At 37.1% G+C, this 25934-nt stretch overlaps 1 protein-coding gene across 1 annotated transcript in view; it reads left to right on the top strand.

The window, feature by feature from the left end:
* The first annotated feature begins 921 nt into the window (after nt 1-921).
* Nucleotides 922-25934, top strand: part of galnt11 (UDP-N-acetyl-alpha-D-galactosamine:polypeptide N-acetylgalactosaminyltransferase 11 (GalNAc-T11)) — a 48381-nt gene continuing 23368 nt past the window's right edge. Inside the window, exon 1 of the mRNA XM_065287962.1 lies at nt 922-1030. The gene's annotated coding sequence lies outside the window, so the exon portion shown is untranslated. The remainder of the gene's footprint in view (nt 1031-25934) is intronic.

The raw sequence follows: 25934 nt of genomic DNA on the forward strand, positions 1-25934 counted from the left end.
GTGTTGTGCCACACAAATAGTCTTGGGGCCCATACAACAATGAAAAACATTTAAATTTTTTAATCTTCCTTAGTTTTACATTTTTCGCAGGTAAATCAAGAGCAAATGGTACGAAATTTTGTAGTTCTCTGGGACAATGTCCAATTTCATCATCCAGCACTGGTGCGAAAGTGGTTTGAAAATCCCCCACATTCTAGAAATGATTTTGAATAAGTTACACGCTTTTGCAGGACATCCATGACATTTTCCACTTATTGTTTTGCAAATTACAAAAAAATTCTCCAAAGCAACTGGGAAAAACTGTAATCCTTAAAATTCTTTTTAACTGTAAAAAAATTCATTTAAAAATATTTATAGCTTTTTTAAATAACTTTATTATGCCAGTCTCATTGTTTTTATTCTGCTCCTAAAAGTATTCTTATTTTGATAAAAAAAATTTAGTAGAATCCCATCGGCTAGCCGCTGCTGTAGCCTACTATGGTGGCCAAGCAGTGGCAGATGTTGGCAGACCGACAGCATTTTTACATTGGTCAGATTGCAGAAGGTGTGCCGTGGTGATCTGCCTGTGTCAAGCCGCTTACTTTGTTGCACCCAAAAAACGCTGGTGGACCGCCAGGCTATTGTTGTTTGGGTAGATAATCAAATTAATCCATAAATTATTTTTTTGTTAGATTACAAGTCCAACCAAAGGTCACCAACATGCAAGTTGTAATAATAAAATAATTTCATAAAATGTTTTTAATGTATATATTTTTTTAAATGAATGAGGAAAATAAAGTGCGTTGAATCGAAGTTCTCGACGCCTTAAATTATTGCAATTCACCATTTGTATTATTTGCAGGATTATCCCCTTAATATTTTATTGACGTGTCGGTTTCAAGTTTCACCAGCAGAGGGCAGTAGAGTCAGTCAGTGTTTCTGTGTTAACTCACCATCGAGTGACAGTCAGTCAGGATGGTCAGTTGTATTTTTATTCACTGAGAACAGCACAGCAGAGGAATGAAGCTCTGAAACACGCCTACATCACTGAGTAAGTCACTATATCATAATCATTATTATCAGTGTTGTCACATTAAAGCGTTTATACGGTTCATTTGGCTGACTGATGGCTGCTTTTGATATTGAATTCAATGAAGCATTTGTTTGGAGGCAGCTAGCCAGTTAGCCTGTCGCTGTATGTGAAACTATTGAGCTGTCTAATATGTTTTAGTGTCGTAGCTTGTTACTAGTAAACAAAAATAGCTTGCGCGTTTCAGTTCAGACGTTTTTAGGTGTCATTGGATTCTTAATTCTACATTTATTTACATTTCATTTATGCTTTTTATCCAAAGCGATTTCTTTTATCTGTCTGCGTTCGAACCCATGAAATTTACAATGCAAATGCATGTTAATAATCAAAAGTGATCTGTTCCTGTATACACAAATTTTTTTTTCTAAATGGGTAGCTCACTCCATTTTATGTGGTACATAGAAAAAGGAGCTTAATAGACTAGAGTATTAAGCCAAAGACCATGTTTCTCTGAGCTATGTTTTTAATACTTATGTGTATTTTAATTTAGTGTTTGATTTCTTAGTCCACTGAGTTATAACCTTTATATTTACTAAAGTAATATTTACATTTTGCTATATATATATATATATTTATTAGTATTTGTGTTACATGGGTATCGAACCTTTGAACTGCTTATACAAAATCTGACAGTTAAGTTACATGAAGACTTACAGTAGCACAAGAACTCTGTAAACTGATACTAATGTAAAACCTAACAGTTAACTTAAACCATTTAAGGAAACCGGTTGTCTTAAACCATTTAAGTTTTAAAACACATACATTTGAGTACTGTGAACTTAAACAAATTGAGTCACATGCAGTTATGTACTTATATTTAAGTTCACAGTACTCAAGTGTATGTGTTTTAAAACTTAAATGGTTTAATGCAACAGGTTTCCTTAAATGGTTTAAGTTGAGTTAACTTTTAGCTTTTACAGTGTACAGTCATACACTAATAAACTCAGATAAAAGTTCTTATTCTGAAAAGGGACAATGTTTAACTTTATCTAAACGCTGTTTTGTGAAGAATATTAGACATGAAAACAGGTGTGTTATATAGATGGTTTCCACTTAATCTTTGATATTTGGCCACTTCTTTACACTGAAAATGGTACAGCCACTGTAATGTTTGAGCAAAAACACGAAGACAAATTATGTTAACTCAGAGGAAATGTTTAAACTGCTGAGACGCTTCACACATTAATGATTAAAGGGATAGTTCACTTTAAAATGAAAATTCTGTCATCATTTACTCATCCTCATGTTGTTCTAAACCTGTATGAATTTCTTTTTTTCTGATGAACACAAAAGAAGATATTTTGATAAATGATGGTAAACACACAGCAGTAAGTTACCATAGACTTCCATAGTAGGAATAAAAAATATGATGGAATTTAATGGGTACCGTCAAGGCCGCCTTAATGCTCGGGCTTACCTGGGCTGAAGCCCAGGGGCCTCCCATGTTCGCGTTCATGACTAGCTGAAAAGGTCATATTGTTTTGTAACTTGTCAGGTTTTCTGTCAATCACTCTAATTGCACGTTACATGGCTGCTGATTGGTCCGTGGTAACTTACCATGAAATAAAATGTCAGACATAACAGATTTTTCTATTCCGCGTAATGTAATAAAGTGGCCGTTGTCAACTTGACATTCCTGCATGTTAGACTGAGTGTGAAAAAGAAACGGGAAATAATCCACCAACAAATGAAAGAGTAATTTCTGAAATTTCATAATAAGCACTAGTGAGGTGCAGGTCTCTCTCTTTCGCGCGTGCGCTTGCGCGCTCGCTCGCTCGCTCTCTCTGTGCTCATGCAGCTGAGTCTCTGGCATGCAGAAGTCTCTCCAACTGTGCGCAAGATACTGTGCTGCCAAATAAAAAAAGGAGTTCCCGAACATAATCAGTTAGTTGTTATAAAGTTTAAGTTTACTCGCGTTTATATCAGTGACGCGTAAGCAGCTGGAGTGATGTAGTTTGACGCAAAGTTAGCTCACAGTACACACATCTGTTGGTTTAGAAAGACGAAAAAGAGACGCAACGGTAAAGGTGCAAGTCAAAGAAAGTAAAGAGCGACAAGACCTTCTCAAATGATCATCCCCTGATAGCACCATTCATATTTATACTTTCTGTATCTAAAGATATTATATACAGGTATGTTCCCTGTCTGTTTTGTGCATATTCATACTTGTTCGTTTTACATACTTATGTATGCATAAATACTAAATACAATGCATACTATATCTTCAATAGCCTACAAAATAAATAACTGATTAAAAAACAAGATTCTGTCTATAAAGACCTATTTTTTGTTATCATTATGCATTTTCACTTTAAAACTAACTTTAACTTCTTATATTTTTAAAACTGTGGTGAGCATTTAGTTAGTGAGTGGCAATTTTCTGCAAATTTGTATATTCCAAAAACTAAATAAACATAAAGCTTATAAACATATAAACTTTCACACATTTTGGTTTTATTATCACCACAAGTTGCTGTGTGTGGTTGTTAAATAAAGTGTCTTGTGTTTATGCTCAAGTGGGCTCAGTGATATGTAATGGTGTTTTCTGGGTCAAAGAGGGAAAACTCACTGTTGTATGTATTGAAAGAAACTAATGCATTTTGTGATGTAGATCAGTGTTTCTCAACCCTGGTCCTCAGGGACCCCCTTCCAGAATGTTTTAGATGTCTCCTTAATTAACACACCTGATTTAAATCATTAGCTTGTTAGGGCGACATTCTGGAAGGAGGCTGATGAGTTGGTACAGGTGTTTAAAAAAGGAGACATCTAAAACCAGTGTTTCCTCTAGGATTTTTTCCAGCTGTGGCGGCAGGGGGCGCCCATGATGATTATAAATGTACATTTTTTTTTTAATGTAGAAAATAGGCTACAGTAAACTAACATGTATTTTTTATCATTTTCATGCTGTCATTTACTTTTCCTTATATTTATAGCATATTGCTTTTCTATGTTTGATCTAAACTGTATTTTCTTAAAAAAATACGTAAGTTTTATAGCTTCATACGGATCTTTCATTGTAGTTTTAATGTAGTGTGCAAGTTCGTGCTCTGGTTTAGCGTTACAGAGCTGTTGCAAAGTCACGCACAGTCCTGTTTGATAATCTGCACTGCTGTGATTGACAGAACACGCGACATTAGCAGCAATTTATTCCACACCCGGCCTGTTTGACAAAGAGCCTGACCTGGTCACACCGCAAATCGCGCAGTTATAGAAACCTTTATGCTCTTCGCAGACAGATCTTAAACACAAATACGCACGGGGACATTTAAAAACTGTTACCTGTCAGAATCGAGTCGAATTCTGTTCTTGGATGTTAGACCCGCAGTTCACGCTCGCATATTGAGTCCCGACCTGGATCTACAACGCATATAACACGTTAATATTATTACACCCGTTACATCAAATATTAGAAGTTTCACCCCGACCCTGTTGTTTCGTCTGAAAACAGATGAAACCGTCTCACCATCTGCCTCCAGTTTTTATTACCAACGTCCTTCTCTTCCACGGGAATAAGTTTCCTTCCAAACAGATTCGACTGATGTCTTGCAGTCCTATAGGAGTTGGATTCAGTATTTAGCCTTTTGTTTTTGGACAAACATCTTATCATTTAATGTGAAACTTTGTGAGTGTCGATCTAAAGCACAGAAGATTGACAGCTGAGTGGTCAGCAGCGCGCTGCCCTTATAGCATATATTCTGAATAACTAATGGCCAGATAAGTTGATAATATGAGTACAGTGATTACAAATGAATGTCCAAAAAACTCGTACTATGTTTAATCATGTCATTTCTCGCAGCCCCGCGCTGCGTCCGTGTATATGCGCCTGTGAACAGCATACGCGTGATGACCTTGCAACTTAAATTACCCTTAATTTATTGCCAGACAGATAAAAGTAAAATAACATTCGAATCTGTAAATGTTGTATTTTTATTTATGTAAACTCACAATAAGGAGAAAACCTTGTGCTTATTTAAAATCATTAAAAACATGACGTGTTTTCTGCTGCTTTGGTTTAACAGCGCATCACAAAAAAGAACAGAAACTCAAATACTTTTTTATTCGTTTTGTCAATCTGATAATTATTTAAGTGTAACATATTTCGTGTAGGCTTATTTATTTTATTATTATTTCTCAAAACAGAGACGTAGCCTAATCATCATCCGTTGATTAAAAATCTATTTGTGCATGAAACTAAACCCATGGGGGAAATTATTATATTTTAGGAGATTTATTTATAAATGAGTGAACAACGCGAATCCAGAAAGTAATTTTTTTCTTTCTTGCTGGGCGGACATTTCGGTATAGCTTTATTTATTTTGCGAGCTGCCGCCGCGGGTTTTGTCTAGAAGGGATACAGAAAATGCCAAAAAGTTTAGGATTAGATTTGGAGGTAGGATTTTTAGGATGAAAACAGCGACTCTGGCTACATGAGATACACATACATCCTACAATCCTGTGAAATGTTGTGTTTAGAGTTGGGTTTGGGTGAAGGATTAGGATTAAACAGTGCTCATCTGGCGAGATTTTGTTTGCTGTATCCCTTCTATCCACAACCGCAGGAGTGGTGGGGATGTTTTAGGCGTGGCGGGCCGCCACGGTTGAATGTATATAGCGGAAACACTGAAAACATTCTGGAAGGGGGTCCTTGAGGACCAGGGTTGAGAAACACTGATGTAGATTACCTAGATATTACACTTTTTTTTTTTTAAATGAGACTATAAATCGAGGGGATGGGGGGCCTACAAAACCTCTTATCCCCGGGGCCTCAGATTAGGTTAATTCGGCCCTGGGTACCGTCAACTGTGTGCTCACAATCATTTATCAAAATATTTTCTTACTCATTTATCACAATACTTCCAAAATATTCTTTTCCTACTATGGAAGTCTATGTTCACTTACTGCTGTGTGTTTACTAGAGGTCGACCAATTTATCGGCCGGCCGATTAATTGGCCGATTTTTGGCATATTTTAAAAAATCGTCTTTGGCCGATTTTGCTGCAAAATTAGGCCGATTAATAGGCAGGCGCATCTGCGGGCACCTAAGCGTTGTTGTAGAACTCGTGACGCTGCCTCTTGCTGCAAGCAGATCGCTCCCGTGTGTGTGCAGCCGTGCCTTGTTCACAAACAGCTTTAGTAAACGATGGCGGGATCGCGCGAATTAAGCAGCCAGTACAACAGCGCGACGGGCTTATGTCTCGCGGTGGACTGTCCGTGCAAATACTAGGCTCATTTCATGTGATTAATGAGTGATGATGATTTTTGTTTGCGTGACAGAGAGAGCAGAGCCGCGTGCGCATGCTTTCTGTCTTTAAACTGTCTCCCTGCTTTTATTACTCAAAACAAAACTGACTCGATGGCGAAAGGTCGGAAGACCAAATCATATCCACCGAGGAAATGTTTTACGTGTTGTTACAGTAACACTTTGTTTACAGTTTTGCGCTGCTCAGCTTGGATTAGAACACAGCGCGTCCGATTCGCGAACTGACTCCTTTGAACGGATTCGTTTGAATGAACGGTTGAAACAACAGATCTGTCCCAACACTAAATTCACAAGACGTCACTGTCAGCACAATCAGTCATTTATAGTGCCTCAGAAATGAGAATGTAAATGTGTTTAGAAAGATTTTCCCTAAATAACAGTCTCAACTAAAAAACATAGACATTTACTATGTTAACTTTATGATGAATACATAATTTATCAGGTCTACCAAATAAGGATTTTATCCTTCAAAGCAATAAAAGCCATGGTAAAAAACTGATCAAAGATGATGACAGCAGAGTGTCAGGTAATATCTGTGTCTGATAAATGCATGGTGCAGAGGAGGTTGTAAAACTCTTCAGAAAGACCAGTCATAATTTTTTTTAAATACTTTGACTTAAATAGTGACATTTTTACATTTAAAATATCTGCTAATGATGAGAACATTTTGATAATTATGTACATATAGAAAATCGTCCAAACATACATGTATCGGCCATCGGCTGCCCTGATTTCTAAATATCGGCATCGGCCAGAGAAAAAGCCATATCGGTCGACCTCTAGTGTTTACCATCATTTTTCAAAATATCTTCTTTTGTGTTCATCAGAAAAAAGAAATTCATACAGGTTTAGAACAACATGAGGATGAGTAAATGATGACAGAATTTTTTTTTGAAGTGAACTGTTCCTTTAACGGTGTTCACATGGGGCTTAAACGTTAATGCTTCCCATTCACTTTCAATGGGTGACGTCATGTGTTTGTCGAACTGAATTGTGGATCCGTCGGCGCCGCGTCACTGCCGATACTCGCGGCAGAAGTTGAAAATTTCTCAACGTTTCAAGCCTTCAAACTTTTCATTTTTCAAATAACCTAGGCAGAGTCAGAAAATTATGTTTATGGAAGATTGGAGCATAAATTGTGGCCACTGTGATTGGCTGTTGGCCACGCTTCAGAGTTCACGTGAATTTTCTAAGTCAAGAAATTTTTTAAACATTAAGTAAAATTTAACTAGCCATTATATGCAGTGCTGGTAATGATGCTTCTTGTGACAGAGGAGGCAAAATATTTCAGCCGACTGTTCTTGCATTTAAAGGGGTTAGAAAACTGGGAGGATTTTGACTCTCCCATAGACTGCAGTTTGATTTACACAATCCATGTTCCATCAGTAATTCAATAATAATATTATGAAGCGACGAGAACAGTTTTGTGCGCAAAGAAAACAAAACAAAAGATTTTATTTAACAATTTGTTCTCCTCCTTAGTCCTTCAGTCCGCGTTCACGAGCAGACTACGGCACATGCTGCTGGCGTGACCTGCTGATGTAGTTGCCAACATTTTTTTCCCCTTTTTTATTTAAGCCTTTATGCAAACATTGTAAACAATACTTAAACAGCCCATATAAATGCACAAATTACTTGCCAGCGTATAGGGCTGTGACGGTGGTAGTTTTTTGCTACCGCGGTGGTAACGCACTAATTCACCGCGGTAGCAAAATATTATAGAATGTGTGTGCGATGCATTTAGACTTATATATAATGCATACATATATTTTGAAATTAAAAAATGTAAACAAGGATCAGATACATCTCTTAACAAACATGCTTGTTCATAGGCATCCGTTTTTTTTCTGCCGGTGGGTGCTCTTCACAACCTCAAGCAATACTTAGGTTACTTAGCAAAGACATGGAGCATTCACACGCTTTCAAAAGAAAGAGGAAAGCATTTTCCACATGAGTTTAGATGTGAAATGTGAAGCAAATGTGAAGCAATTGAGCATATGTGCTTGGCCATTTTGGTGGGTGCTCGAGCTGAGCCCCAGAGCACCCACGCGATAAGTGCCTATATGTGTGTGCTGTAGCACTTCCATTTGTAAAACAACACTTGGTTCAAGTGCTAAATCTTTTTGGGGTTCTATTGTTTCCAGCAGCACTGAAAACGTGTTCTGATGGTGTACTGGTAGCGCAGATTGATACCAAGAGAGAGGATCTTGCATAATTTTTCTGCCCTCAAGTCAGCGGGTCATCTCTGATATCAGTTCCCTCCTCTTGCAAATAGCGCACTTACTCTGAGTCTGCTGGCCATTTGCGTTAACACGAACTTGAAGACATCTTGCTGGGAGAGAATGTACTTTGTTTTTCTTATTTTTTGACGTGCAACTACGTCAGCAGGTCACATCAGCAGCATGCTCTTTAGTCTGCTTGTAAGCGCGCACTGAACAACGAGGGAGGAGAAAAAAATTTCATTAAAATCTTTTTTTTTGTTTTCTTTGCGCTAGGGCTGTAACGATATATCGCGTGTCCCATTTAAAAGACCTGTCTAAAGTCAATTCTGCATCGCAAGCTGTTATTCTGTGTTTCATGCGCAGCTTGTGCGTGTACCATGGCATTATGGTCCTTATCAATCTAAAATCATTTTGAGTAGAGATCGACCGATACTCATTTTTTTAAACCGATGCCGATAACAAATATTTGGATGCTTATGTGCCCAATAACCGATATGCTGAACCGATTTTTATTTACTGTTATATTTCTGTTTTTGACATAATTACTACAACACTACTGAACTGAACAAACCCTTATAATAATAATAATAATCATCATCACAATCACTCCCTCTTTGCATACAAAGTTGCAATAATATACAAAAATTGATAATATACGTAGTCATATTGTCAACACACATTCTTCTGCTACCTCCTCCTTAAATATGTCTGCATTCTCTGGTACCTCTTTATCTAATTTTGCTGTTTATGACTCCCAATCACTATGCAATGTGGTTTCAAAACTAAAAGCCTCGACTTCCAGAGTTGATCCAATACCATCTTGTCTTTTTAAATCATGTTTTGACTCCCTCTCTCCTGTTGTTTTGACAATCATCAATGGCTCACTGTGTACTGGTGTTGTGCCAGCAGCACTTAAAATTGCTGCTGTCACCCCAGTACCTAAAACTAACAACATGAACTTTGATAATCCTAATAATTTTCGTCCAATTTCTAATCTGCCATTCCTAGCCAAAATTCTAGAACAAACAGTGGCTTCCCAACTGCTTTCTCATCTTTCCACTAACAATCTTTTTGAGCCACTTCAGTCTGGATTCCGTAAACTCCACAGTACGGAAACAGCGTTAGTTAAGGTTACTAATGACTTGTTGATGGCTTCTGATTCTGGCTGTTTATCTATTCTGATTCTTCTTGATCTTAGTGCCGCTTTTGACACTTTAGATCATTCTATTTTAATCACACGGTTAGAGACTATATTTGGCATTTGTGATTCGGCATTGAACTGGTTTAAGTCCTACCTTTCTGATCGAGAGCAGTTTGTTGTGATGGGTGACTGCAAGTCTGAGGTTGGTATGGTGCAATCGGGTGTTCCTCAAGGATCAGTCTTGGGCCCATTGCTTTTTAATATTTACATTTTCCCACTTGGCCAGCTTTTAAAGTCACTTGGTCTTAACTATCACTTTTATGCCGATGATACTCAGATTTATATACATTCAAAACCTGATACCACTATGACTGTGTCTTTTCTTTCTCAATGTCTTATTGATATAAAGAAATGGATGTCTGACAATTTTTTGTGTCTGAATAGTGACAAGACAGAAGTGATGCTTGTTGGTTCACCTCATCAGTTGCGCAAAGCAGAGTCCATTACATTATGTGTGGATGGCTCTGCTTTGCAATTCCAAACTAAATTAAAAAATTTGGGGGTGTTTTTTGATGCCAATTTAACATTTGATGCTCATGTTTGTAATACTGTTAAAACATCATTTTTCCATCTTAGAAACATTGCCAAACTGCGTCCTATGCTGACTTTCCCTGTGGCTGAAAAGTTAATCAACACGTTTTTGTCTTTTCACGTATTGACTACTGTAATGCCTTGCTGGCTGGAGTTCCTAAAGCTACCCTAAACAAACTACAGTTGGTACAAAATTCTGCTTCTAGAATTCTGACTGGGACCAGTACAAGGGAGCACATTACACCTACCCTAGAGGAATTGCACTGGCTCCCTGTCAGTTTTCGTATTGATTTTAAAATCCTTTTGCTTACCTATAAGGCCCTAAACAATCTGGCTCCCCAATATCTGCGTGAGCTTTTAATCCCTTACACTCCTACACGTGCTCTACGCTCTTCTGAAGCTGGTCTTTTAACTGTCAAAACAACACGCCTAAAAGCTATGGGTGATCGGGCTTTTACTTGTGTGGCTCCTAAATTGTGGAATTCTTTGCCCTCAGAGATTAGGAATGCAGAATCCCTGGGTATTTTTAAATCCCACCTTAAAACGTACTTTTTTATAGTAGCTTTTCGGTGATAACTTTGTTTGTTGTTATTTGGCTTTTACCTTTGTATGTTAAGTTTTAATACCTGTCATGTTATGTGCTCCTTTTAATTTCTTCTCTTTTTATGTGAAGCGCTTTGAGATACTGCTTTTAAAGGCGCTATATAAAATAAAGTTATTATTATTATTATTATTATTATTAAAGTCATAAATAGAGGGGTCTGAAAGAGTGAAGAATAATAAAGCAATAAACCCCAAGAAGCAGTGGGTTACCAGTAGGGCTGGGCCGGTTTGCATTTTTTTTTACCGCGGTCGGTAATCAACAAATTCCCGCGGTTTTGCGGTTTATTGGCAAGACAATGAGTTAAATAACATGCATGATTTATTTATCTTTAATACAAAACACGTGCAAATTACTTAAGGAACATGTAAAGTGAATTTTATTTCCTTCCACATTTCTTCAATTTCAACATTCAACAACTTGAACAATTAGTATTATCAGTTTAAAAAAAATGTTAACGCATTGTGCGTGTCCACACGTGCCTACAGACATTTCGCCACTTTTCTATCCTTAATTTGTGAATAGCCTGTAAGGTCGCAAATTATTGCTGCCCTGATGGTCTGGTAAATAAACATTTGTATGAGAAATCACTTGTACTGCATATGTGTCTGTGCTTGAGTATAGGTGGGAACTGGGAAGCTGCACGGAGACGCGTGTGTGTGTGTGTGTGTGTGCAAGATGACGCGGTCTGTCTGTCTCGCACGCGCCTGGGCAGTCCGCCTCTGTTGCGCGTGCTTGGACAGACCGCTTCTATCCTCGACCCTTACCATAAACATCTGTCTTTTTCCACAAACAGAGAAAGAAGACGCAAAAGCAAAACTTTTTGAAATGTGTCCTGCTTTAGAAATTGCCACTGTTGTAGGCTAGATCAGAGGTCCCCAACCAGCGGGTCACGACCCAGTACTGGGTCGTGGACAAGTTGCCACCGGGTCACAAGAACGTCCCGAAAAAATGTGTATAATAGCCACGTAATAGCTTAATCGGGTATTTTGTATTGTAAGAGCCGACTTCAAATAACATCAATCATTTCCACATTTGAACAGAGCCGCGCTCTCTCTCTTTTTCTCCGCCTCTCTCTCTCTCTACCAGCGCATCAGCGATCACATTGCTGTCATTAGAGTTTGAGCATACAGTACTTTTAAAACACAATCGATTAAAGAATTGCGGAGGTATGACTTTATGAATCATTTGCAAATGTACGTTGCAATGATGTACATATGCGGAGACGTTCAAATGTGTGACAGCGCAAATGACTGAGAAGTAATTTTTTTATTCTTCTTTAAAACAACTTCAAAATTATCCATCGATCGTAGCACCATGATCAAAATAAACTATTAGGCTAATAATATTTTAACGGCTACACTTTTAACGTAAATTTGAAAGGAACCTAAACTTGTCAATCATCATTAATCATGGTAAACGATCTGCGCCCAGCCGCAATTCTTCTGGCATCTCTCCTCCTTCACTGCATTTTTCTTCTGTTCTTTTACTTGGAATTGGGTCTCGAGCCCGACCAAGATTCGAGCTGCCTTCGAGAACAGCAAGTCAAGTTCGTTTAGGTTCCATTAATTATTAAGACTAAATGGGCAGGCAAACTAGTAAAAACAATGAAAGTAAAAAACAATCCGCCAAAATATGGTTTTACACGTCTATAGAAAATATACTATAGCCTAAATAAAGCAATTATTAATTTTCCTAATGCATGGTTGTTATCTTTACTTCCGTAAAAGGAGGATTCTCAGCACGTTTGAACAGCAACTCTACTTTAAACGAGTGACAGACAACGTCACCTGTATTTCTACTCAATGACAATTTAATATTAAAATCATATCAGTTAATGTTCAGTTAAGAAGTTGCGGTTGTTAACAAGCTGCGTGTATAACATCTGCACATAACACACAGGTGCAGGCCAATGTTTCAAGTTTTTTTTTTTTTTTTTGCGGTTATGACGGTGAGGAGCTCAGACCCGCGGCATGGGTCACGTGACCGCGGTATGGCGGTAATCCGGTTACCGCCCCAGGCCTAGTTACCAGTGCATTTTATAACAGCTAAGGGGCGTTGTTAGGCACGAAGCGAAGTGCCTAAAACCCTCTTAGCTGTTATAAAATGCACTGTAACCCCACTGCTTCGAGGGGGTTTATTGCGTTTATAAAACAGTTACTTCATATGCATAACGTTAGAGGGATTTTATAAAATAAAACACAAATAAGTTGTAATTATATTAGTACAAATATTAGTCTTCCGCCAAACAAAGTAGTTCTTCAGAATCTGTTAGTGAAACAGAGCGCAGTTCACAACCAACACAGAGCAGTTCACAACCAACACAGACGCAGCAAAGACACAATGAAAATATGATTTAAGACTGTGGTGTTTATTTTATAAATCACCATTCATCTAATTTATACATTAACATTGATATTGTGCAACTGTTGAAGTGATGATCAAATATGCTTGGAAGCATGCTGAGCTCTTTCCCCGTCAGCGTTTTTTTTTTAAGTTGCCACCCAGTTTTAGTTTAATGCCTTGCAGAAAAATTATCTTCTTTAAATATAAAATATCAAATGAAAGAACAGACCATACGCTTTCAAACAAAAACAAAAAAAAAACTTTCATCCTACCTTCATTTGTTCTCTTATCACCTCTCAAATTTTTTAGCTAAAAGTAGGCTTGCCGCGATAGTCGGTGAAACGGTGATAACCGGTGCTTCAGCCTCTCACCGGTTAGATCACTTGCCCACCGCGACACCGTCTTTCACCGTCGTTTTGATATTTTCGTGTAATTAAATCATTTAGTTTCGTTAGAGAGAGCAAACACTTACAACTGAATGTGTCTGTTGTCTGAATTTAGCGGAGCTGAACGCGCATCACGTCACAGAGCAGCAGGTGTCAGATTTCATTTATTTCTGTCAGAGTTTGCGAGACGAGCTGACTGACCAGATGATGACAGAAGCCGCGTGCTTACTCGTTTTTGTTATAATATACATATATGATGTTTAATATAAGCGAGATCATTTTTGTTGTTGTGTTTTTCATCAAGAAAAATAATAAACCCATCATTCAAGCCGCGCTTTATGGAGAAGTAGCCGGTTGCTCTGCTTGGGACTGGCAGGTTCTGTGAGAATTACCTGCCCACATTGACTCAAGCACTTAATTAAACCAGCTGTTGCACTCACATTGCATGCAAATTCATACGCTATTTAACGCAGCGTACCCAAGCACTGCATTTAAACAGTTGCGTAATTCAAAAGTGAAAGTAAAATGTGCACATCTGAATGCGCATTTATAAGCCCCTCCCACACGGTGAAACCGGGATCACCGGCTTTGTGACGCGCCGATTAACCGGTGGGAAAATTCTGTCACCGCGGCAACCCTAGCTAAAAGCAGAGATAATTCCATTTTTGTGAAGAACTTATGGAAGAGATCAGATTGAAAGCCATCAAAACTTACACGCTGTGTTTTCAGTGTTGAGTGAATGCGTCAGTGTATAAGTTGGGTAAGATCGCCACCCAGTGGATAAAAGTGGACGTATGAACTTGAGTTATAAACTCCTCAGACAACGTTTTCTCTTTATCGACGAGATGACTCAACAATATTTGAAGAGTTTGGTTCCAAAACGCAATAAACGCCATTTTTGAAAAAAATGAGTTACTGCCAAAATCAGTATTATATCAGGTCAGTAGTTAAAAGTAAATAATTAATTTTACGCAAAATCCAATACCCGCCGTGATATTCTGTCATCTTTTCTCCCTTTGTTCCCAAAATGCGACAAACGCCACTCCTCCTTTTTTACAGAACGCAATAAATCCATTCCTGATATTACAGCGGACCATTCACGCAATGTAAACTAGGGATGGCGAAAACGAAAAATTTTCTTGACCGGCCACCGAGCCTCATTAGCCGGTTGAAACCGGTTAACCGATAGGCCTATTAGTTTAAAATATGCTATGCTATTTAAAATAACAGCCATTTCTAGGCATGTGACAAAATGACGTAACACGCACGAGCGCTTTGTTCCCACGGCTGTGTTCCCAGCAGGTATTCAGCGCCAGACACGTTGGTGACTTAGGAAATCTGTCATATCTTTGCTTTGTGAATACCTCTAAAGCCCATATACTAGTGACATAAATTACTTCCTCACGTTGATTCTCACGTTCGAATTTCCAAGACAGCTGTCGTAAGAAGAAAGTTATAAGCGAAGCAAAATTTCTCTCGTGTTTGGCATTGAAATCCTCTATGAAGGCGAGTATTTTTTTGTTTCAAACCAAATACTTTTGATAGAATATACATTTAACTTGAATTGGGTGAAGTTTGGGATTGATTGTAACATTCGCATGTGCTTTTTTAAGATCCGCAAGTGACGTTGTTGTCAAAAGCAGAATCGCCCATTCATATTGGCTTCCAAAACTTCTCCGTTTTCATCAATCCGTGCAGTATTTTTCAAAGTAATCATACAAAACGAAGGATTAGACTCTCTAGATTACATTATTGGCATAATTTTGTCAAACATATAAATAAATACATGCATGCAACATGCATGCATTTATTGATTATGAATGATAAATAACAATCATCAATTAATGTATTAATAATATCTGACCATTTAAATTGCTCGCCAGCATTATTAGTCAATTAAGAAATATTAAAGAAACAATGAAATGTTTCTTTAATATATAAAAATACAGCAATTTTATTTGAGAAGGCTTTGATTTCATATGGAAAGATATGCGTGGATTGATGCTCTGGGTTTCATTAATTAGTGGTTAATCAAAAATAATAACATTTTTATATATCTTTTAAAAAGATGTCATCTTAATCTTGTTGGGCTTTTAATTACCTACAATGTGGTGTTTGAATTATGCAAATAGACCAAGAAATGAGGAAGTTATGATATTTTAAAGTGTTTGGTCAAGCGGAAGAGGTCACAGTTTTTCATAGTTTTATCGTTTTAATTGGGTACAAAAATGCCCCCTAATTTTCGAGATAAAAAATTCCATAACTTTCTTAATAATTATCCGATTTTAATAATTTAAAAACCATGTTAAAGTTCTTTTTATTATCTATATGGTATTATTATCTATAATCTATAATTATATATGAATTTCTAGTATTTATATTTCATTGTCACATACCTACCATTTCCAGCCGCGCCTGCAATTTCGCAACTTGCATCTCTCTGCGCTCTGCCTCCGGCTCACACACACACACACACACACAGACCTCACAACACTTTTTAAATCCCCTACAGCGCGAAACATAAGTCCCGCAAACGCGGCGCCGTGCTTAGTTTCGAAATAGTTTAGGTACTAGGTGATCGCGTTGAACTTGAAAATAAAGGCGTTTGTGAAGCTCATTTGATAATTGCCGCGGCTCATTTAAGAAAATGACAGCTCAGAAGAGACTGCGCTTTAGTGGGGTAGTAATAATAAAGACATAGGATGATCATCATCACCTTTTCTGTTACCACTGAAATATAGATGTAATGTATTTCCAAATCTAAACCCATCTTATGCGGAATGTTGCCTAATAGACTGCAACACGATAAAACCAATGGATTAAACGGGCACCTTCAGAATGTGTAAAAGCACCGGCCAAAGCAGGTCTCGCACTGTTTTTGTTCTAGAACAAATGCAGCAAAGATATTTAATGCTTGTATGAGGCATATAGGCCTACGCTGAGTTTTATTTATTTATGATGGGGTGTGTTCTAATTAACAATTCAATGCAAGTGAACGCGCCGTGCCGGCGCCTTCATGCACGGACCGGTAATTATATACTCTGCTATATTTGCTTTTTATTTATTAAATACATGCATTTGGTTGATGAAACATTTATTAAAATTAAGATACAATTTATACAAAACGAAATTCACTTTAAAAGGAATGCTTTCTACAAAGCAAAACTTAATAAAGTGGTAAAAATCATGGCTGAGGATTTACAGAAACAAAACTTACTCTGCACTTTACTGTTAGCCTAAAATACATAAATGTTAATAATTTGAAACACAACCAGGAGAGACTTTAATTTAAATTATTTTATTGTTGTATTTTATTTACTATTCGAATAAAGGAATTTATCAAAAAATAGCCTGTAGCATTTACTTTTCGCAAACCTTGTGAGCATGCGAAACCAAACGCAGTGACCTCGCGCCAAATGTTTTTTTTATTGGTTTATAAAGTACAAACAGACCAGTTATGAAAAACTGAGTGTGAGGGATTTGTTCACTTCACACAACATGATCTTGGAAAGAAAGAGATGACTAACTGTAGTAGGGTTTAGTCCACTGTCTATAATAGCTTAATTTACAGATCCCTTTTTTTAACCGACAACCGACAACTTTGACCGGTTAACGTTGATACGGTCAACCATCGGTCAAACGGTCATCGGTTAACATCCCTAATGTAAACAAACATGGCGGCGCGCTGAGTACACGGAATCCTAATTTTCCTCATCTACTTTGTACTTCGTGATCAACAAACAAAACAAAATAATACTTTAATAGCATTGCTAAACCTGTGATGGTTTTCTGTGACGGGAAAGAAACGTAAGCCATCAACATCTAATAATTTCCGCGAGAGGCACTCGGCTGCTTGTTCTCCAGACAGCATCAAGCTTCTCATGCTAAAACATTGACCCCAGAGGATCTTATGAAAACTTTACATTATTTTACTCAAAGTCAACGAAAATCGAGCGGGACCAAAACATTTTACAGCTGATCGCTGTGAAAATGTAAAGAGACGATGTCAAATATAACCGCAGCAATGTGTTCTTAATATAACAAAGTAAGTGTTTTGGTTAATGCCATTAATGTTTATATTTTAATCATTGTATACCACTAGTCAACTAAATAAATATAAAATGGTAAAGATGAATGCACATTTATACATTGATTTAATAGATTTATAGCATTTTGAAATAAAAAACTGTCATGGATTTATTGCATTTTGTGGAAAAAATAATTAGTTTTTATAATAAATCTTTGAAAATCAAGTTATGGATTTGAATTTCTTATGTTTTTATAACCTAAAGATGCTATGGGAAAGTTTGTAACAGAAAATAGTGGTTTTCATCTTGTCACTTTCTTGGTATAGAAAACACGTTTTTACCGAAATTTGTCAAAATGGATTTATTGCGTTTTGGAACCAAACTCTTCATTTATTGACAGTTATCTGGATATTAGGGCTGTTCCGAATACCATTTTTTGAGCTTCGAAGCTCTAGTAGAAATAAAATCGAATATTCGAAGCTTCGGAAGGAGGGGCTGAACATATTTTTCTCTTTAATAAAGGCAGGAATCTGTGTGTGTGTGTCTGTTTATCTACAGTTTTATTATGTGGCGGATGTGTTGCTGCGGACTCAAGGGAGTGTAGTGCCTTTTTTTTCGTGCAATATGGACATGTGACACGTTTAGAATCAACTTTAAGAAATAAACTTTAAAAATACTACAGAACAGCGCAAGCTGGAAGCGGCGTGCCTGTCACGCGTCCTGCGAGAACAGCATTAGTGAAACAAAACACAAGAGCAATACTTTTAATAAGGTAGCCTAACATTTTTCTAACAAATAAACATTCCCGTATCAGAAATTAGCAGCACAGTAATTACTGACAACGTAGGGTAGGCTATTTAAATAAAACAACGAAAATAAATGAACGAAGTTCAACAAACTGTAATAAAACGGTAGCATACTTTCAAAATCAAGTTTATTTATAACACTTACACCATCAATATGTTTTTTTCATCAGCAGAACAATAAAGAAGATATTTTGCAGAAACCCCAGTGCTCCGTCATGCAAGTCAACCGATCCGCACACTTTAAGAGCTAAAGCATATATATCCAATACTAAAGTAATCCCCCATAACTCTGTGTGACATATTGACGTCTTGTGAAGCAAATCAATCAGTTTTTGCAAGAAACTGAACGTTATTAACAACACTATTAGCGTGAATGCCAAAGCAGGAAGCGCGCTTTCCGTTCGAGGCGATCTCTTCCACTGGTGCTGTTTGATGGCTGTTGACTATGGATGTTGGTCTCTCTGCGCCACCTACAGAGCGGGAGCGTGAAGCGCACTTCCTGCTTGGCAAAAGCTCTGCATTAACGCTGAAAAATATTTATATATATATATATATATATATATTCGAATCTCAAAACTGAAAATCGAATGTCAACCCACGGAACGAATATTCGAATTTTCTGGTCCAGCCCTACTGGATATCGCCATTAATTGTGCAATTGTAGACAAATTAAAAATATGATTAAAGACACTGTTGTTTATTTTCATAAATCAGTACGCAGCAACAGTGGCGCAGTGATACTTATTAGGGCTGGGTATCGATTCAGATTTTCCAGATCGATTCAATTCCGATTCACAAGCTGTCAAATCGATTCGATTTCGATTCTCGATTAAATTTTCGATTCCGGTTCTCGGGGCAGTTTTTATACTTGATTCTCGATTCAACTCAATAAATATAGATTAAATACAAATACTATACTAATAAAAATAACAGTGAACAGCAGGTTTCAAGTGGGTAATGAATTATTAAAATCGATGAAGCACCTGAAACCGGCATTTTAAGCACTGAATTAATGAATGACAGGCTTGCCTCTCGCTTCTTGGTAACCTCGCGCAAAGCAAAAAATAGGGTGACATCTAGTGAAGAAGACTAGTAATTCGAATAACGTTAATCTTTCGTTCAATGTTTGCAGAAATAAATATGAATGAAAAAAATCGATTCTGCTCTTTGAGAATCGATTCTGAATCGACCACATTTTAAAAAACGATTAATCGCAAAATCGATTTTTTTGCCCAGCCCTAATACTTATGTAATGTGGTCTGAACCGTGAGGTTACCGGTGTATTTTATCACGGCTTAGAACGCGTTTCAACCAATCAGAATGAAGAACCAGAACTGCCCGTTTTATAATATTAATTTAATGAATAATGTAGAAACTATATTCCCAATACATGGACCATTCCAAACTCCCCTATCATTTTGTCAAAAATAGACTGATCCAAAGTTCGCGCTTGCGGTTGCCAGGTAACGGAGCGGGAAAGAGAGAAAAGTATAGCGGAGTTGGCTGCTTGTTATAAATAGTTTATAGAGTAAAACAGGAGGCTTAAGTGCCTTTTTTTGGGATATAATATCGTTGTTTTGACTAGGGGTGGGCGGAATGACCAAATATCTATTTCACGGAATGAGTCATTTTATTTCACGGAACGGAATATTTCACGGTATACATTGTTTTTGATGATAAAAATGTACAGAAATACACCACTCACTATAGCTTTTAACTAAATGCTCACCACAGTTTTAAAATATGAGCAATTTAAAGTTAATAATGTTAAAGAGAAAATGCCCAGAAGATAACAACAGATAAGTCTTGATTAGACAGAATCTTGTTTTTAATTGAGTTATTAATTTTATAAACTATTGAAGCTATAGTATGGTTTCATTGTATTTTGTATGTATGCATACATTACATTAAACATATGCAATATGTAAAATGAACAGGTATAAATATATGCAAAAACCTACAGACAGGATAAATACCTGTATATGAGAGAAGAAGCTCTAGATATTATAAATGTGACAGGTGCTATGATGTGATGATCATAAAGTTTGTTTTAAGGTCTTGACGCCCTTTACTTTCTATTATACCTTAACATTTGCATCTCTTTCTCGTCTTTCCTAACAAATATGTTAGTATAAGCAAATGGCGCGTCAAACTACATTGCTCCAGCAGCACACGTGTCACTGAAATAAACGCGAGTTTTGTCTTAGCTTGCTTAAAGTTCAGAAAACTTTACAACTATTAGCATTATGTGCGAGAAGAACTCTTTATTTGGCGTCGCAGCTTCTTGCGCTTGCCTAGAGAGATCTCTGCACGCGAGAGACCAGCCGTCTGCCGCATAAGCATAGAGAGCCAGAGAGCGCGTGCGAGAGAGAGAGAGAGCGCGAGCAAGACAAGAGTCTCGCTGCGTGACCCGCAGTGGATTCACTGGCACTTATTATAAAAATTACACAAATAATTTTTTTTATAAGTGAACTATTTTACATGTTTCTCCGTCACACTCAGTCTAACATGCTGGAGGGCAGAGTTAGCCACGCCCACTTATGTGCATTCCGCGGAATAGACGGAATAGAAAAATCTGTTACGTCTGACATTTTATTCCGCGGTAACGGAATATACCGTCATACCGCCCAGCCCTAGTTTTGACCAGCAACCTGTAGCCTACAAAGCGGCAAACATATACGTCGGTTTACTTGGTGGATTTGGAGCGGCAATTTTCACAGAAATGAGAGGAAAAACGAACAACATTGCAGAAAATCATGGTGGCGACTGAGAGAGGGAGGATGCAACAATATTGGTTCCGAAAAAAGTTACCTCTGAACGTTTCTCAATCGGAAGGCTGCATACGTCATCGAGCCTGGTTTAACCCAACTGAGCATTACATTCGGAAGTCATAAACATATTACGACAATTTACGATTAACTAAGAATAATAGTAAACTTTATAGTTGTGAATATTGTGAATCTTGATTAGTCTTGATGACGTATGCAGCTTAGAAATGCGACCTCCGGATGGCTGCAGCCTAGGATTGAGAAACGGCCTCTGTATCATCGTTTGTTTCAAATGTTTCGTGTTTTAAAAGTTTTAAGGTTGACCAGTTTGATTAAAATAAATAGCACCTGTACTTTTTTGTACAATTACTTTTATTTATTAGTGTCAACCTTCTATTGTTTATGTTTAACAGCTAACAAAGTGACTCATCTACAGGGGTTTAAAATTAGGAAAAGAGACCTTTAAGACACTTTATTATAACTAAAGGTCCTGTGTAGCACATTTTTACAGATATTTGTATTAAAAAAATACTCTGGTAAAAGTAGAAGTACTGATTTAACTTCTTTACTCAAGTAAAAGTACCAAAGTACAGGCTTGGAAATTTACTTAAAGAGATAGTTCACCCAAAAATGACAATTCTGTCATCATTTACTCCCCTCATGTTGTTACAAACCTGTATAAATGTATTTGTTCTGATGAACACAAAGGAAGATACTTTGAGAAACGTTTGTAACCAAACCGTTCGTGGACCCCCTTCACTTCCATAGTAGGAAAAAAAGAATACTATGGAAGTAAATGGGGTCAATAAACAGTTTGGTTACAAACATTTCTTAAAATATTTTCCGGAGTGTTCATCTGAACAACAAAATTTATACAGGTTTGTAACAACATTAGAGTGAGTAAATAATGACATCATTTTCATATGGGTGAACTATCATTTTAAAATATAAAAGTAAAAGTAGCCATGCGAATGATAACCATTTTTTATGCAAAGCTCACGTTACCTGGATCACACAAATGCTAGAGTGCAAGCTGAGGAACCTAAGTGGATATGAAAAAAATCTAAAGATTTATTCGTTCTTTATAAGCCATTGCCTACATTTTATATGGATGTCTGCAAAATAAGCCTTCTTTTGACATGAACATTTGCATGTGCCACATTTAGCTTTTAAAGTTGGGTAAAAATGTAAAACAAAAATAAGTTAAAACATATTTTTTGTCAAGGTTGTTGTTATAGAGAGAGGTGGTGATGGAGCAGTGGACAAGACACTTGCTTTTGATTCCCACTGTTACACATCCACCAAATAAGTTGTTATGTGTCATACTGTACAAAAAAGTTGCATGTTGCACATCTAGCTGTAAAATAAATTAAAATGTGTTTTTGTTTAAATAAGTTGTTATGGGTCCTGCTTTACTATCCGTATAGATCCGCCACCAGTTTGATTGGTGTGTGTGTGTGTGTGGGGGGGGGGGGGGTCTTAATATATTTTCCTGCTTTTTTGTCCTTAGCCAATCACATGCCTGATGTTGTTCATTCGGACTTCTGTAAAAAAATACTACATATGATGTATCTCTGTATCTCAAAACGGCTTTACAGGGGGTATGGCTTAGCTAAATGAAATGTAAATGAGCCCTATTGTCTCTCCAGCCAGGGAAAAGGGAAAGTGTTAACTTTTTTCTTTCTCAAATTTCTCAGCATTCTCCTTCTTGAATGTGTTACATTCAAATGGCCACAACTTCTCCAAATCTTATCAGATTTCCATGTGTTACACATCGTTAGAAAGCTTAGAAACTGCACTTTCAGAATCTATGAATAATTTAAAATGCCCCAGATCCGACTTGTGTCCCTACTTTCCGTGACTGGTCACATATTGGTCGATCTCTAATTATGAGTTGGAGTCGTTTATAATCACTCGTTTAACAAAATCATTTAAAATATTCTTTATCATCATGAAAATACCTGAAACAATCTGAAGAACGGCAATATAATATTCATGTAGATATTTCCTGGAATATGGTTTGTAATGCTACTTCTTCTGTGGCACAATTGGAGTTTCTGAATGTCAATGAGAGCGCCCTCTAGCTTTTGGATGTGGCGGCATTTCACCATAATTCATTCAAATTCATTAATTGAGAAAACGCACATTTGCACGATTAATCGTTACAGCCCTACTTTGCGCACAAAAGTGTTCTCGTCGCTTCATAATATTAATTTTGAACTACTGATGGAAGATGGACCTTTTTGGCAATGTCTTTCATTCTTTTCTAGGATTGTGTAAATCTAATTCACAAGCCTCCCTGTTTTCATAAAAATATAAAAAAATGTGTTCTGAAGAAAATTGAAGGACTTGGAGGGTTAGAACAACACAAGGTTAAGTGATTTATGATAAAATTTGAATTTTGGGGTAAACTAAAATTTTAAGAGGCATATATATGAAGTAATTTAAAATACTCCAGTCTTTGAAAATTGAGCATTTACCCTTTATGTGTTGATGGGGGTATTATGATTAGAGCTGCAAAATAAATTGCATGCGATTTTCACGCGCATCTCGTCGGTAAAGCCGGTTCCTTGATTACATGATTAGTAATAAATCGCCATCAGCTGCTTTCAGATGGAGCGGCATTTATTACACAGAGCTGTATTATTACATGATATTCCCCTGCTTAACAGTGAACTACGGCTCTGTGTAGTAAATGCTGCTCCATCTGAAAGCAGCTGATGGCGATTTATTACTAATCAAGGAACCGGCTTTACTGAGACGCGTGACAATCGCATGTGCTTTAAATGTGCAGCCCAAGCGTGCCGCACAAGCCCTGAAAAGTGAAGCCAAAACGTCTCGATCGCCCCCCAGTGACTGGTCCCAGTATAGGTCATAAACCCCGCCTCCCCATGTTATTCAATGGGACTTGAGACCAACTAAAAAAATTAATTACACTTCAATTATCTTTTTTCCGAAGCTGGTTTCTGTCATTTACTGTAGTTTTTATCACGCTGATGTAAATTCAAATGTTTGTTTTTAAAATAGGTTTGTGTTTAGTTAGTTATTTAATGATATAAAAACGGTGGTGTCAAGTCATGATTGACAGCTGTGATATCGTGTGATATGCGCATTCTACGAGAGCGAGGGCGGGGTTTTGACTTCCCGGCTTCCCTTCCTGCTCACTACTGCGCATGACTGGTCCCGAAATCGCTATTGCGCAGACTCAAGACCCAAGATGTCAGCGCCATATCGGGACACTGGCGGCTTCACTTTTCAACAATGGAAGAGAGCGAACAGGCGTCGTCCATCTTTTTTTACAGTCTATGGTGCAGCCCAAATTATGATAAATGTCTTATGTACTGTAGATTTTTCCTATAAAGCCTTTGCGGGCTTTTTATAACATTAAAAAAAAATCTGTATTTGTGGATGGGTAGACACCATTTTAGTGACCACATGTTTTTCAAACTTACATTTCATTTAGATGGGTAAGATATGATGTCATCCATCCAACTTATTTGACTCTGAAGGTTAATGGTTTGTGTTAGTTTTGTTTACACGCGAGCTAGGCACATCTTTGTGTGTTTTTGCGTGGCATTTGATGCACATCTTCATTTAAAGGAAAGTGGAGGTAGTGAGTTTCCCTTAAAGACGATAAGTCATTAATTAAACATGAAAAGGAGCTCTTCTGAAATTCCATATGAGGGTTTCAGATGGGTTCTCGTGTTACAGAGGCCACTGAATGTCTGGATAGGTTGCTTTTAAAAAGCATTTCTTCTACAATAATCAAGTCCACTTTAAAAAACAGTACTTTTACAACAGACATGTATTATGTTGATCGATACGTCCAGGTTAGAAAGATATACTCCACAACAGACAATGATGCTCTTAACCATGACACTATTAACCAGTCTTAATCTGAAGAGTTGAGTAAAGTAACCTGTCTGTTTTGGGTAATGATATGAGTGTAGTCTCATGAGATTTAGTCTGTTTAATTTAATCTCTGTTATTCAAAGCTTAAAGTTCATGTTAATGATTGATGTCATGCTTTTAAATAACAGATGACCAACATTACATATAAAATGTTAGCCTCATAAGATCAAAAATAAGATAAGATCATTAACATTCCAGATTTTATGTGTTGTTATTATGTACCAGCAAATTAATAGAACGGTTACACAATGGGTGTGGAAAGCAGTTATTAGTAGGGATGTGATGATACCAAAAATACACAGTACTCGGTACCAAAGTCAGTACCACAGTGTGTAAAAAAAGAACAATTACACTTTAACATTAATTATTTTATTAAAACATTTCAACACTGTGTCTTTTAAGAGCTTTAGGTTAGTTTTGTTAATGTTTGTTGACTTTTCTCTTGACTCTCCTGGTGTATATCCTCTTCTGGCTGATACTGGCAAAGTGAAAGAGAGAGAATAAGAGAGATATTTTATTTATCAAACATACTGTCTGACCATGACTAATTAATCAGTGAAGGCTACAGGTGCGAAGGTGCACTCAAAAACACACGCACATGACCATACACATACGCAAGCATTAGTTTAAATTCACTCACATTGTTGCAAGACAAAAATAGTTATTAAAAACCCTTAACTTACATTACAATAACCATTTAATCCAGTGCCATTAAGTGCCATATCGCTCTGAAGTAATATTTCTATGTTACTAATATTGAGCCCAAGTGACAGAATTAAGTCTTATGTGTGTTTACAGGTATGT

This window comes from Paramisgurnus dabryanus, chromosome 22, assembly GCF_030506205.2.
Source record: "Paramisgurnus dabryanus chromosome 22, PD_genome_1.1, whole genome shotgun sequence".
Taxonomy (NCBI): domain Eukaryota; kingdom Metazoa; phylum Chordata; class Actinopteri; order Cypriniformes; family Cobitidae; genus Paramisgurnus; species Paramisgurnus dabryanus.